The 12,243-nt window shown below is 38.9% G+C and overlaps 1 long non-coding RNA gene across 2 annotated transcripts in view; it reads left to right on the top strand.

The window, feature by feature from the left end:
- Positions 1-12,243, top strand: part of LOC121072156 — a 145,762-nt gene that overhangs the window by 23,808 nt on the left and 109,711 nt on the right. For both annotated transcript variants that reach the window (XR_005821033.1, XR_005821034.1), the window contains exon 4: positions 1,402-1,565. This is a non-coding gene — a long non-coding RNA (uncharacterized LOC121072156). The remainder of the gene's footprint in view (positions 1-1,401; positions 1,566-12,243) is intronic.

Genomic DNA, 12,243 nt, shown 5'->3' with positions numbered 1-12,243 from the left:
AGCTGACTCCTGTTAGCGGCTGCCTGAGTGTACTTAGACAGGCAGACTCCATAGTTAAAATACTGGTTGCAAATACCAACTGCACCAAGAGCAGGGTCACAGTCACAAGCTGCTACAGAAAGGACTGAAAACTCTAGATGGCTGACTTTAATGTGACATTCCATGTTTCTGAGCTTGCCCTTACCCTTTTAATCTGAGACCTCCTCACGTCTCAAATTCTTGTGTAACCTCATTTGTTGCATTTTGTGTGATAGTCTTCAAGTGCTGCTGTGAAGTCCAGGAATAATTTGTGAACTTTGTGTGCTGTTTTACTATCTTACTAATGAATAGCTCCCCATAGCCTCTCAGACTTTCAAGAAGTATTTCAGTTCAAGTAGAATTTTAGTTTATTTTCAAGTAACATTTTAGTTCTAAACAGGATTATAAAGCTTGCTTCTTTATAATACAAAATTAAAATAACATCAATTACAGTTTTGTCTTTTCAAGTATCCATAACTTTTTTGCAGTCTGCTAACATGAATGAGAAATGCAAAATGATCATATAAGAAGTCTGTTTTAATTATAAGCATTTTTTTATCCATATGAAGGACTGTTCTAGTCACCTTGAAATTTCCCTCCAGAGAATGGCTGCTAAAAATTTCATGTGCTTTTGCTCTAAAATACTAGAGGGCCCTGTAGCTGATTGTCCTGTAACAATAAATATACAGACTATACTGTAAACCAGTAGCATTTACATTTTTACAGTAAGAGGACAACTTGGTATCTGTGACCTCATGACTCTTGCTTGTTTTTAAAAAATCTTCTTAAATCCTTTGTGAATCTGTTGGCTAGAACGCATAGAAAAAAAAGAAAAGAAAAAAGGAAAGCAACCTCAACTGCTGTTCTTTAGTTGAGTCTGTTTCTGAATACTTAAAATATATAAATTAAATTGGAAAGTCTTTATTTCAGCTTGGAAGAAAATATTTGTTTGGGCTGACTATCTTGCAGGCCAATTGTTTTAAACTGTTTTAAACCGCTGGCTATATTATTCCTTGACAAACGTGTTAGGTTTTATTTTCCTCAGTTGAAATACTGACATGAAAGTTAATAGTCAACACTGTTTTTGTTGTATTTTGACATTAAAACAAAACAAAACAAAACTGATTCTGCCTTTATTTGTATAAAATTACTCAACTATAAGCATATTCTTCCAAGCATGAAGTCATTGTCTCAGGGAAAGGTCTGGTCATAAATGGTTAGCAGATGAAGGCAGAAAGTATTGTCTGTACACTCTCCTTAACTTCTAAGATGTCCCAACATCCCAACGTTGAAGGGACTTCAGAACAATTGGGGTCAATTGTAGGAAAGGCTCTTTCATTTTTAAGGAGCTTTTCACAAATGGAAACATTCTTGTTTGTGCAGGTGAATCCTTGAATCCTGGAGGAGCTGAGTGCTCTCTTCCATCAGAATAGAGTATGGAACTCCCCCCCCCCCTCCCCCCCAGCTGAGGACGCACCTTCCATGCAGTACTGGACAGCTGGCCATGGTCTAATGTGGCTGAGATCTGCAGGCAAACACACAGAAAGGTAGCGTGCAGCAATATGAATGTCTCACCCCAGGACTGGGGAAGGTGGGATTATATATATGGAAAGTGAGAGAACCCACTTCTGTTTGATTCTGAAGTGCAGTTCAAAGAGTGTAGACAACACAAGGGCAGGCACTTGTTTGCAGGGAAAACATCTGCTTAGATGAAGGAAAAACTTTGAATGACAGGTGTTACGGAGATGTTCAGTGTCATCCTGGGCTCCGGGTGCTAGGCACTGGTAAGTAAAGCTATCAGTGCAGTCTGAACAGATTAGGTGCATATGCATCATTGACAAATGCATTGTTACGAGGACTGACTCAGCAGAAACAGCTATAATAGCTAAAGTATTTCAGTCCCACAGAGAAGTGAGTACTGGCTGGGGCTAGCGTTGCTCAAGAAAGAACATTTCCAAGTGGAGCTGGTGCAGAGGTAACTGGCCTCAAAGAGCCTCCCATGGGCATCTTGGAGAGAACTGCTCACCTTCCTGCACTAGTGGCAGTTTTGCCACAGAGTTCACTGAGGCCAGGATTTTGTCCTGGGAGTTAAGATGAGAGGGATCTTCATTCCGGAGAGCTATCTTAAAGCAGAACTCAGAAGTTTTTGATGGTGCTTATGGTAACTTGTAATGAAAAAAATGGGTTGAGTTAGTGTTAACTGCTATAAGGAAAAAATTTTTTGTCACTTTCTTGCTCTCCCAAAAAACAATCACCATCACTTAGATTTAAAGAATAATGTACCTGATGAGAAAATAAGTATTTAAATGTTTCCTTATGTTTCTTTTAGCTGTTCCTGGACTTTTCTGTGGTTTTAGTGAAAGCGCTAATTTTCTTTCACAGATCTAGCACTATCTAGAAAAATCTGGTAATGCAGAGGAAAACGTGTGAACTACATACAACTCTTAGAGTATTCCAGTCCAGTCAGTTATTTGTATTTTATTGTGTTTTACCCCATTAAATATTCCTTTAAAGTTCTTGATTTTGAATGATTTCCAATAATGTTTGGAATTCCCATAATGTAGTCAGCACCCATAATGGTGCTAATTTCCATCTTTAAACAGAGCATATTAGTATACCTCTGGTGGTTTTGGGAAAAAATCAGAAATGTAACTTCAAACATTTTTAAATATAAGTTGGAAAATAGGGTTCAAAATTACTTAAATTGTTTACTTGTTTGAGTTAGGGAAAAATTTAGAATTATTTCTTGCAAAGTTGAAATTGATGCTTTGAAGTAGATATGTGAAGTTTTTGATGTATAATGGACAATTTTAATATTATTAGTGTTTCGTGTTGGTTCTGTGGTGAGTTCTTCAAGTTTAGTTATAAACCTTTGAGAAATTGCAGTTTACATTGTCCAGTGAAATTGGTAAAGGAGAGTTGGAGAAAATCCATCAATACTGCCTTCCCATCTCTTTTTTCTTAGTGTTTTCCACAGGACTATTTGTCCTGAAAGGATATTTCACTTAGCCCCACTGTCACTACTAATGTACAAATAAGACTTGAAAATAACAATTATGTTAAATTGTAACTTATGCAAAGATGTCTTAGCAAGTGATCAGAGAAAGTATTTTAATTATTTTTGCCTTTCAGAGCATCAAAGGTCTAACCCAATTTCTACAGCAGTCCAGAGTAGTGTTCCTCCTTGGGATTACATCACAATAGTTTTATAAGGTACACCTTACTGTATTTTATTGCTATGGTTTAAAAATATTTTGGTGATTCTTCTATGTCTGAACATCTGGCAAAGATCTATCTTTGATATTCTCAGTCAACATGCCACAGCACTAATGCTCTTTGCAAAATAGCATTCATGCTTATTAATTTTAGCAAAGGTCAGCCAATCTTCAGCTTTAGTAATGATTCAAAATGGTTTAACAGTTAGCAGAGGTATTACTTCAGCAAATAACTGTAATTGAAGGTTTATTTTTAGAAGAAATAGCTATGCAGTTTGAATTCATATGTTTTTAAAATGCCGTGCATGCGATGTTTCTTACTGAAGGGGATACATTTAATACTGTGCTAGAGTATTTTCCCTGTTAACTTAAGAGAATTGCTAGAAACCTCACATAGGCTCTTTCTAAAATGTTTTTCACAGGTGTTCTGCTAAATGAGCATTGCTAGGAGGTCTCTTGTTTTTTGTTGTTTTTAGGTTATTTTAGTAACACTGTATTACGAAAAAAGAACAAGCTTTAACTTGGAACATGTTTTACAATAAATATATATATCCTGATCTGAAATTATTTTCCCTATATCCCATTGGCTTGACTTCATCTGTGCAACAGAAATGGGCCGAGATGCTTTCTCATGTTTAGGGTGGGAAGAGCATCTCTGTTTTCACTCCGAATTCTCTTGCTTTGATGGCTTTAGAGTACACTTCATTGTATCCAGAGGAATTCCCTTTGATTAACTGTGTTGCTGATTTGTAGCTCACCGAAGGCCCTCATATCAAATAGCAGATATGTGCAGTTACTCTTTCTTCTGAAACCTACTGCAAGAGGCTCTAGGAGAGGAATTCTTCAATGAGGATATCCCTGTCTGGAGATGAAGGTTAAGTTATTTTCAGTATTTTCAGTAGATCCTAAGGAAGTCAATGTGCATCCGCTTCAGTCCCACTTCCTCTCTGTGTGAGAACTAAGGCCTCTACAGGGAAATTGATTCAGAGACAAAAAGCTCAAGTTGGTGCTGCAGAGGCAGAAGTGTAGACGATAATAACAGCTAAGCAAAATTGATCCTTCACAGGCATCTACGTGTAGCAATCACAAGAGCATGTATAGGAAATGTGAATTGTGGAAACATAGTCACTGACCATAGAATTTAGCTTGAGTCACAGCAAAATTAGTAAACGATCTATTAATAAACTTAGTTAAAATATGCTAGCTGCCAGTTTTGTCTATTCCCCGAGAAAGTAATAAAGAAAAGCTTGCTACGCAGTGCCAATTCTTGTAGCTGCACTGAGCTTTTACATGTTTTATTTTACAGGGGCAGGGAGAAGGTATCAAGTATGTAGAGCTGTAAATGTGTAACTGAAGGCATAATTTGGCCTTTAAGACCTTTGCTACTGGAGGTGAAACAAGAAAAATCAAAGTCACATTTGATTTTCAGGTACCAGAGCAAGTCTAAAAAAAGAGTTACAGAAAACATCATTTTAATGGCAGCTGGTTTTGCTATGACCTGCCCTTGCTTGGGCTTTCAAAACCCAGAGCAAAACATTTTAACGATAAAAAGATGAAGCTTAGAGAGTGTGTCAGTGCAGTAACAGGATTGTACAAAATATCAGGAAGGGAAAGAAGTAGGGAGAATGTTTTGGGCCATTTTATCTATTGCATTCTGAGAGATTGACAAGGAGTTGATTTGATATCTTGTAGAGCAGGGCTACTTCACCTCTGCCTGCTTGCTTGCGGCTTCTGAGGGGAGAGCTGTAGTGCAGCAGTTTGAACATACCCTGTCTTTGCAAAGGGCATTAAGATACTGATGAGGGATCGAAGGAGGGAGTTCCTGGCTTATGCCCTCTTCCCCGTCCTGGAGATGGGACAGTCACAAGTTAGTGCAAACAGCATTGCAGTTTATGTGGCTGTCATGCAGAGTAGGCTTTGGTCAGGTGATCTGGCTCATGTCTAATGGTGTAGCCATTTTCTTCTGCAGTAGTCTTCCTCTTAAAGCTTCCCAGAACCAGACTCCATCTACTGCTTTACTGTATCAGTAATCACTAGCTGTGTTGCATGTTACTTGCTTCCCATTTATTCCTAACAGCAAGGAAGTTATCTGAGACACAAGTTATATTTTTTGCTGTTCATTAGTTACTCCTGGATGTATTTGTGTATGTGATGGCCCTTACCTAAAACAAGACCTACTCTTTTACTGTAAACTAGCCTGCCACTTTTTTTTTTGGAAACTGCATAACTTGCCTGTCAGAAGATGATTCATATTGACTAGCTGAGGTGCATAGCAGAAATAGCTGAGCAGATTGTAAACTAGCTGGTGCCTCCTTTAACATTCACAGCAAGGAAAGGAATACAGGGTTTACAGCTGGCAAATTCCAGGACACTCATTCTCGTACAGTATCCTCAACCCTTCAATAGCTGCGCTGAGATCTTTTTTTGTTCGGGTGAGCTTGCTCTGCAGATGTTAGCAAAAGTGCCTGAATGAGCAGAAGGGGTTCTGTCGCAGTGAGAAAAATGTTGACTGAATCCCATTTGTTTATTTTTCAAGGATGTCTGAAATTCAAGAGCTTTTTTTTTTTTTTTTAAAGTCATTTTTGGGTTGAAGTCTACCTTCACCTGGATTATAGCTGAAATGAACAGGACCCCAGTAATGACAGGTGAAGAACTTCATTATCAAGAACCATGATGAAACTGCCTAGTGAAGCGCTGTTAAAAGCAAGCAGCATTAGCAATCTGTAGCATCAGAGCAGAAGCATTTTTAGAGAGAGGCTTTTCACATGCTTTGAGCCTCTTTAAATAACTGTTTATATTGTTCTCTGATAATTCCGAGAAGGATGAGGCTGAAAAGGGTTGGATGATCTGTAGCACAAAAGTAAATCCAGCTTGTTAGGTGTTTTCAGATGTACTGGTTGTTTTCTGTAGGGTTAGGTTTTGATCTTTCTCAGTGTGAACTGCAAGGACCACCAAAATGCCGTTCTGCATCCCAGTTTGAGTGTTCAGTTCCCAAGCTCACATATGGGATATTTTCATCCATAATGCATAGGAGTGCAGCTCCTGAATATACATACAAATAATATGTAGTCTACAAAATAGGAGCTTTCACTTGAGTTTTCAATACCCTTCTCCCACTTCTCTAAACTTCCTGAGTGAAGGTACATTTCTTTTTTTTAACCCTTTCCAATATGGGAGTGGCTTCTGGGGTGGATGCTAACTGACCATTGCTTTTGGGCATGAGCCTGTTCTGACATCCAGAGCTGCCAATAGACAAAAGCATGTATTTTACAGACGTTTAACAAAACATCTGCCTGCTGCAATGAATGTGGTGGCTTCACTGCCGGTAATTTTTTTATGGAAATTCTGCAGAGTTTAGTCTTACCACTAATCTTTTTTTTGTTGTTTTTCCTTAGTGAAGTATTAGCATTCATGACAAGATTTACCAAGCCTCACACATTGAGTGTTAGATGTGCAATTGACTCTTGTGCCAGAGTTTTACAGTTTGCAACAAATCTGGCAGTTGTCATCAGCCCTGCTTTCATTTGTTATGGGGGGCTGCTGCCCTGCTGGTTTTCAGGCTTCCTGCTTGTCACGCAATGCTCTTCCGTACCAAAAGTGCCAGGTATCTTATTGGTGCCTGATGGCCTGTAGCAAGGGGCCAATTCATGGGCTCACTGTGTACAAGGTGCTGTGTGATCTGTTGAGCAGCACATTTGGGCTCTGAGATGCATTTGTCTAGACCCCGCTAGAAAGGGGTTGGGGTGGGAACAAACCCAAGACAGGGTTACCCTTCTGATTCTGTACTGATAAGTCTATGGGAATATATAAAGTGTTTAGATAAGTCTATGGGAATATATAAAGGTGTATATAAAGGAGTTCTAATTCTCTTGCTCTTGTCCTCCTTTTCCAGTAGCATCTGGCACTTGTGAACTGAAAGAAATGAATCCACACACCCCTCTCCTCTGCACATAAATAAAAAATAAAAGCAGTTCTTAAAATTTCCAGGACTCCTTGTAAAAATATCATGTTAGTCTCCATGGTTTAAAAGCAGTAATTATAGATTCCGCTCATAGAACAAACATACAGCAGTGCCTGTTACCTTTTTGCTCTTCCAGGAGGGCATCGTGTATTCCCTGCAGGGAGAGCCCTGGAAGTGCTCTCTGGGAGGACGTTGCTGCTGGGAGCTCTCCTGGCATTCTGGATTTTTTTTACATCTATATATGGCGGGAGACCTAATGCTGGGATGGTGTTTTGGGTACATAGCTCACCATCTTCAGTGGAAAAAGCATAGTGGGGAAAATAATGAAATGCTGTATGAAATAGGAAGAATGAAAGCCAATAATCCAAAGAAAGTTGTTAAAAATGAGTATATAAAGATAGAAGGTAACTTGTGATTTCCGCATTGGTAGTCTTTATCAATAGCCATCTAATCAATCTTCATTTTTCAGGCATTTGCTAGTGTTCATTTTAGTTTTTGCAATTGTCGATCTTAATAGATGAACAATTGTAGTATTTTAAAAGAAATTCAGTTAGTGTTTGTTAAGAGTACAAATTGTGGGACTTTGAAACGGATTTAATGGATCTGGTACTGGATTTATAGTGTCATACAGAAAGGTATCTTTATAACATCCTTTTGCAAAACAAGGCACTGTGTTTGTCCAGCGCTTTTAAAAATAATTGTTCTGTCTTATATTCTACTGGTTAACTGTGTGCAATGTTGAATACTGAATTTTTAATGCTGGCTTAGAGAAAACAACCTTACTGGCCTTAATACTTGTAAAGTATTAGGTGCATAACCACACTTCCTGTTCTTATATGGATATTCTGAGTCAGGGTTTCAGTTCCAGAAGGAATTTAGTACAGAAAAAGGTTGAATTAGCAAGTATTTATAGTCTCTTCCATTAGAAAGTTCTTTTCTAGGAAGTCTGTGTGCATTGCAGTCACAAAATAGCTGCAGAATATCACAAGCACAGTTGAGATAGCCTTAGGTGAATTAACTCGAATGCTGAAAACAGTTTTGCTTGTCATTTATCTTTCCTCCAAGCTGTAAACCTTATGTAATTGTGATGCTGAGGGATGTTGTGCTGTGTAAGAGAGTGCATACAGAGCACTAGAAAAGAGCTCTTGCTCTTTTGTGCTGTTCTGGCTGAATTCCTGCTCAGTTAGCGCATGCGCTCTACTGAGACTTCCTCTGACGTGTTGGTCAGCATCAACATTTCACATCCTTGGTGGAGCTGTGGTACTGCACAGCAGTAAAAACATTTGCAAGGTTTTCCACATCTCATTAGTAGTGACAACAGCTCAACAAAGATTTGAGAGCACTGTAATCGTGCACATAAAATATAATTTTTAGATTGTAATGTTTTGAGCCTTGTAAAAAGTTGGTGTAAACTAACATTGCAGTATAGTGAGTGACACTTTTGTGTCACTTGAACAGTGTAAAATGTAGATGCAAAGCGCAGTCCAGGTGTATTTCAATAGGAAGGAAATTATTTTGATCTATCTGATGTTTGTAATCAGCTGCTGTTTGCTGAGTGATGTGATTTAGTGGTGAGTAGCTTGAAACTTGTTAGTTTTATGACTGAAATTAAGTTAGTATGACTAATATAATAGGTGAAGGTAGTCTTTTTTTGATATGGGCTGATGGACCTTTCTTGTAGTCCTCTGTTCCAGCATTCATCCCTCTTGTTTCTGCCTTCCCCTTCTCTAGAGCAAATGCTAGATTGCTTGTTGGGGATCGGGTGAAGCTACCTCGCTGTATGTCTGGATAGCCTCCAATGGCCATCTGCTGTTGCTTAGCTGTACCTTCTGGCCCAGAAATGAGATCATGGAGGGAGGGAGCCAGCAAGTTCTCATGGCTGCTGGTCCCTGGTTTGGATATGTAACAAAGAGCTCCTGGAGTAAGAGAGGTAAATGAAGATACTAGTCAGTGTTTTTGTGACTCATACCCTTAACCAGTTTCTTGGAAAAAATAGTTTCCGAATGGCTCTATTCCTGTTGTTCTTCTGTGTTGTTTTATTTTATTATTTTTTTTTTTGAGACTGGATTTGGCAAAGTCAGAATGCACAATAGTTCTGAGCAGCATCTTTACATTTTTATTAACGTCAGGAACCTGACAAATACAACTTAATTCCTCACCCTTGTGCAATGCTGGAATAACAGATGCCAGCTAGGATAGCCCACCACGGTTTAACTAGGAGCATATGCTAGTTGTTTGTTTTATAATTTCTAATCTTAGAAATTGGGGCAAAAATTCACGTATGCTGTATATGTCTATTCCCATTTAACTGTGTGGCGGGCTCCTCTACACAGGTTTTTCTCTTCTTGCTCAGCTTTGATTATTAAGTATTAATAGAGATTTCTCTCAAATCAGAGGTGTCTATTAATGGGACTGTCATAGTCGTAAATGGATGCAACTCATAAAGTTGATTGGGAACTGTATGCATGTGGAATAAAGCCCTAAAGTGATAAGAACAGTGCTTGTGATTTTTGATCCTTTATATATACATATATATATATATATATATATATATATATGAGAGACACTTGCACTTATCCTTGCAGTTATCCTGGAGTGGTTAAAACCTTTTTAATATGTTTTTCTTTTTGGTCTAAGTGGCATTGTAGAATCATTGGCCATGCTGATGATTATGATGACCTGTGTTATACCACAGTATTTTTATCATGTTTTATGGATGTTACTTTCTTATAATATGTCAAAATATTTTTAAAAAGAAGCTGTCAATTTTCCTTTTGTTGTTTTCGTGCAGAGTTTTTCTGAGAGTGGAATTTGTTAGCCAAATGGAAATTCATCCTTTGAGGTGATGAGTCAATCTGAGCAGAAAAGCAGCTGTGGATGACAGTCACGATAGAGAGAAGGAAAAGGGCAAGTGAAGACTAAAATACTGTGGCCTGTATTACAGATGCAGGCAGACCAACTTACTCTAAGTGGTCTCTTCTAGTTCTAAAGCTTTGTGAAAGCACAGGCAGGAGAAGTGGGGAAACTGAAAAGACCAGGAGGTGAACTAAAGGGAAGGGCGGGAATGAAAAATACATGGAAAAACCCTCTCTCTATTTTCAGTTTGCAAACTTTTGATTTTTGAATGTGACATGGTTCAAGAGTCGCATTAACGCCAGATATACTGGGGAAAGTCACTGCTTTTTGAAGTAAGTAACAGGAGGAACAGTTTCCAAATTTTGCATTTTAAAGGGAAAAAGCATTTAAGCATTAAACAGGGATTGCTTCAAACCAAGCTTTCCCTAGGTATTTCAGTTTTCTTGTTCACAAAACAAGTATAAAGCCCCACACCATCTCAAGTAATGTATCCTGAAAGCTGTCATGCTATCCATGTAAAGTGTGGTTTAACTCTTCAGAAATTTGCTGGGAAAATAAAAGCACGGCAAAGAACAAACTTAATTCTGCAAGTTGTTCTGCTGAAGTGATGGACCTCCTTACTTGGAGAGGCAATAGTTGAGATGCAAATACAGCCTAGAAGACTGGTTGATAACAGTCTTCCGTGTTCTGGACTGGTTGTAATAAACTGTTGTTGTGAAAGGAGATGACCAGATGGCTATTAACAACTTGTTTTTTTGAGAGGGAAACGCAAAGGTATTTCCCCCCACTTTTTTTTTCTTTTTTCTGTTAATGCCAATTTAAAATACATGGCTATTGGTTTGTTAGTATGTAGAGGGAAAAAGCAACAAGTATGCAGTGTACCTGCTGGAGGACTTGCGTATCTCAGGTGTTTTCTTCCTCTGTTTTTTAAGCTGAGAAATCTGTCTTCATAAGATTTTTCAGTTTTTGTTGCCTTGGCAGCCCAGATTTCCAATCTGATCTCTCCCTTGGCAGTGTGTCATGTTGCAAACTAACCGTGGGAGGGCCACGTGCAATCTGTGGAGCTCTGTGACGTGCCCTGTGGCCCTCTGTCTTCTTATAAGGAGATACAGCCCTCAGAGACTACAGGTCCCAGCAAGCAGCACTCCATTTTGATCTGATAAGAGCTCACTCAAATCTAGATGTGCATTGCATGTTAGGGCGTGCTAGCTACATGAGCCACACCTCAGCATTCAAGATAAAGGTGGCTACAGACTGCTCCAACCAACACATCGTAGATGCAGCTCTGGCCACCGACAGGATTTTTTTTTTCTTCTGCCTAACTTTAAAGAGAATTGTCTTTCTGTTACCTATCCAATATTGCAATGGGGGATTCTGCTATATAGCATGGTAGCCCTTCACTTTTAGTAATATGCTCTGCTTTTGGTTTCTGGATTTTCTCAGGTGCTTATTTTATCTCCTCTAAGATGACCAATCTCATGTTGTGCAGGAATGGATGAAACTTCTGGAAGTAGCAGATTGCTTCAAGAAGGGGTGTTGTTGCAAGACACTCAGCCCAATTTTTACTTGCCAAAGAGACCTGGCTTATTCAGACAAGCTTTGGCTAAGCAGTCTGAAATTTGGGTTTATCTGATATGATTTTTTTTTTTAACTCTGTCCAATGCAGAGAGAGACACTACCCTACTTTGACATGGACAGCTGAGGAAGGAGCTTTGGCACATCTTTGGACATGAACAATCTGAAAGACACCTGCTCTGAAAGGCCTTCAGATTTAGGGTGCAAAAGCTGACTCTGCTTGGATGTGTTTCAGGCTTGGAGCAATCCCTTTCTCCCACTCAGACTAGATACCTTACAAGATGCTCTGCCTGCAGCTTACTTCTCTGTGGCAGCACCCTTAGGATTCCTGGTCTTCAGTTGAGTTTGTGGCCGATCAAGCAAAGGGATGACCAGAAGTTCCTCTGGGGTTTCACTGCATCTCATAGGTTTCTTACAGTGTGCACAAACTCTAGGTAACTCTTCTGACATTGTAGGTAACTTCATTGCTTCTGGTATTCCTTGTAAAATGTGAACCCAATACATCAAGTGACCGAAATTCTCTGAGAACATGATTCTTTGCTTTGTAGTCTTGTGAAAGCAAGTTCAGTGGAGTGAGGAGTTTTTTCATATTATTTTAAAATCCAAATAAATAACACC

The sequence above is a fragment of the Cygnus olor genome, chromosome 6 (assembly GCF_009769625.2).
Source record: "Cygnus olor isolate bCygOlo1 chromosome 6, bCygOlo1.pri.v2, whole genome shotgun sequence".
Lineage (NCBI taxonomy): Eukaryota > Metazoa > Chordata > Aves > Anseriformes > Anatidae > Cygnus > Cygnus olor.
Note: the sequence above shows the minus strand (reverse complement) of the source record. Positions and strands in the feature narration are given on the sequence as shown.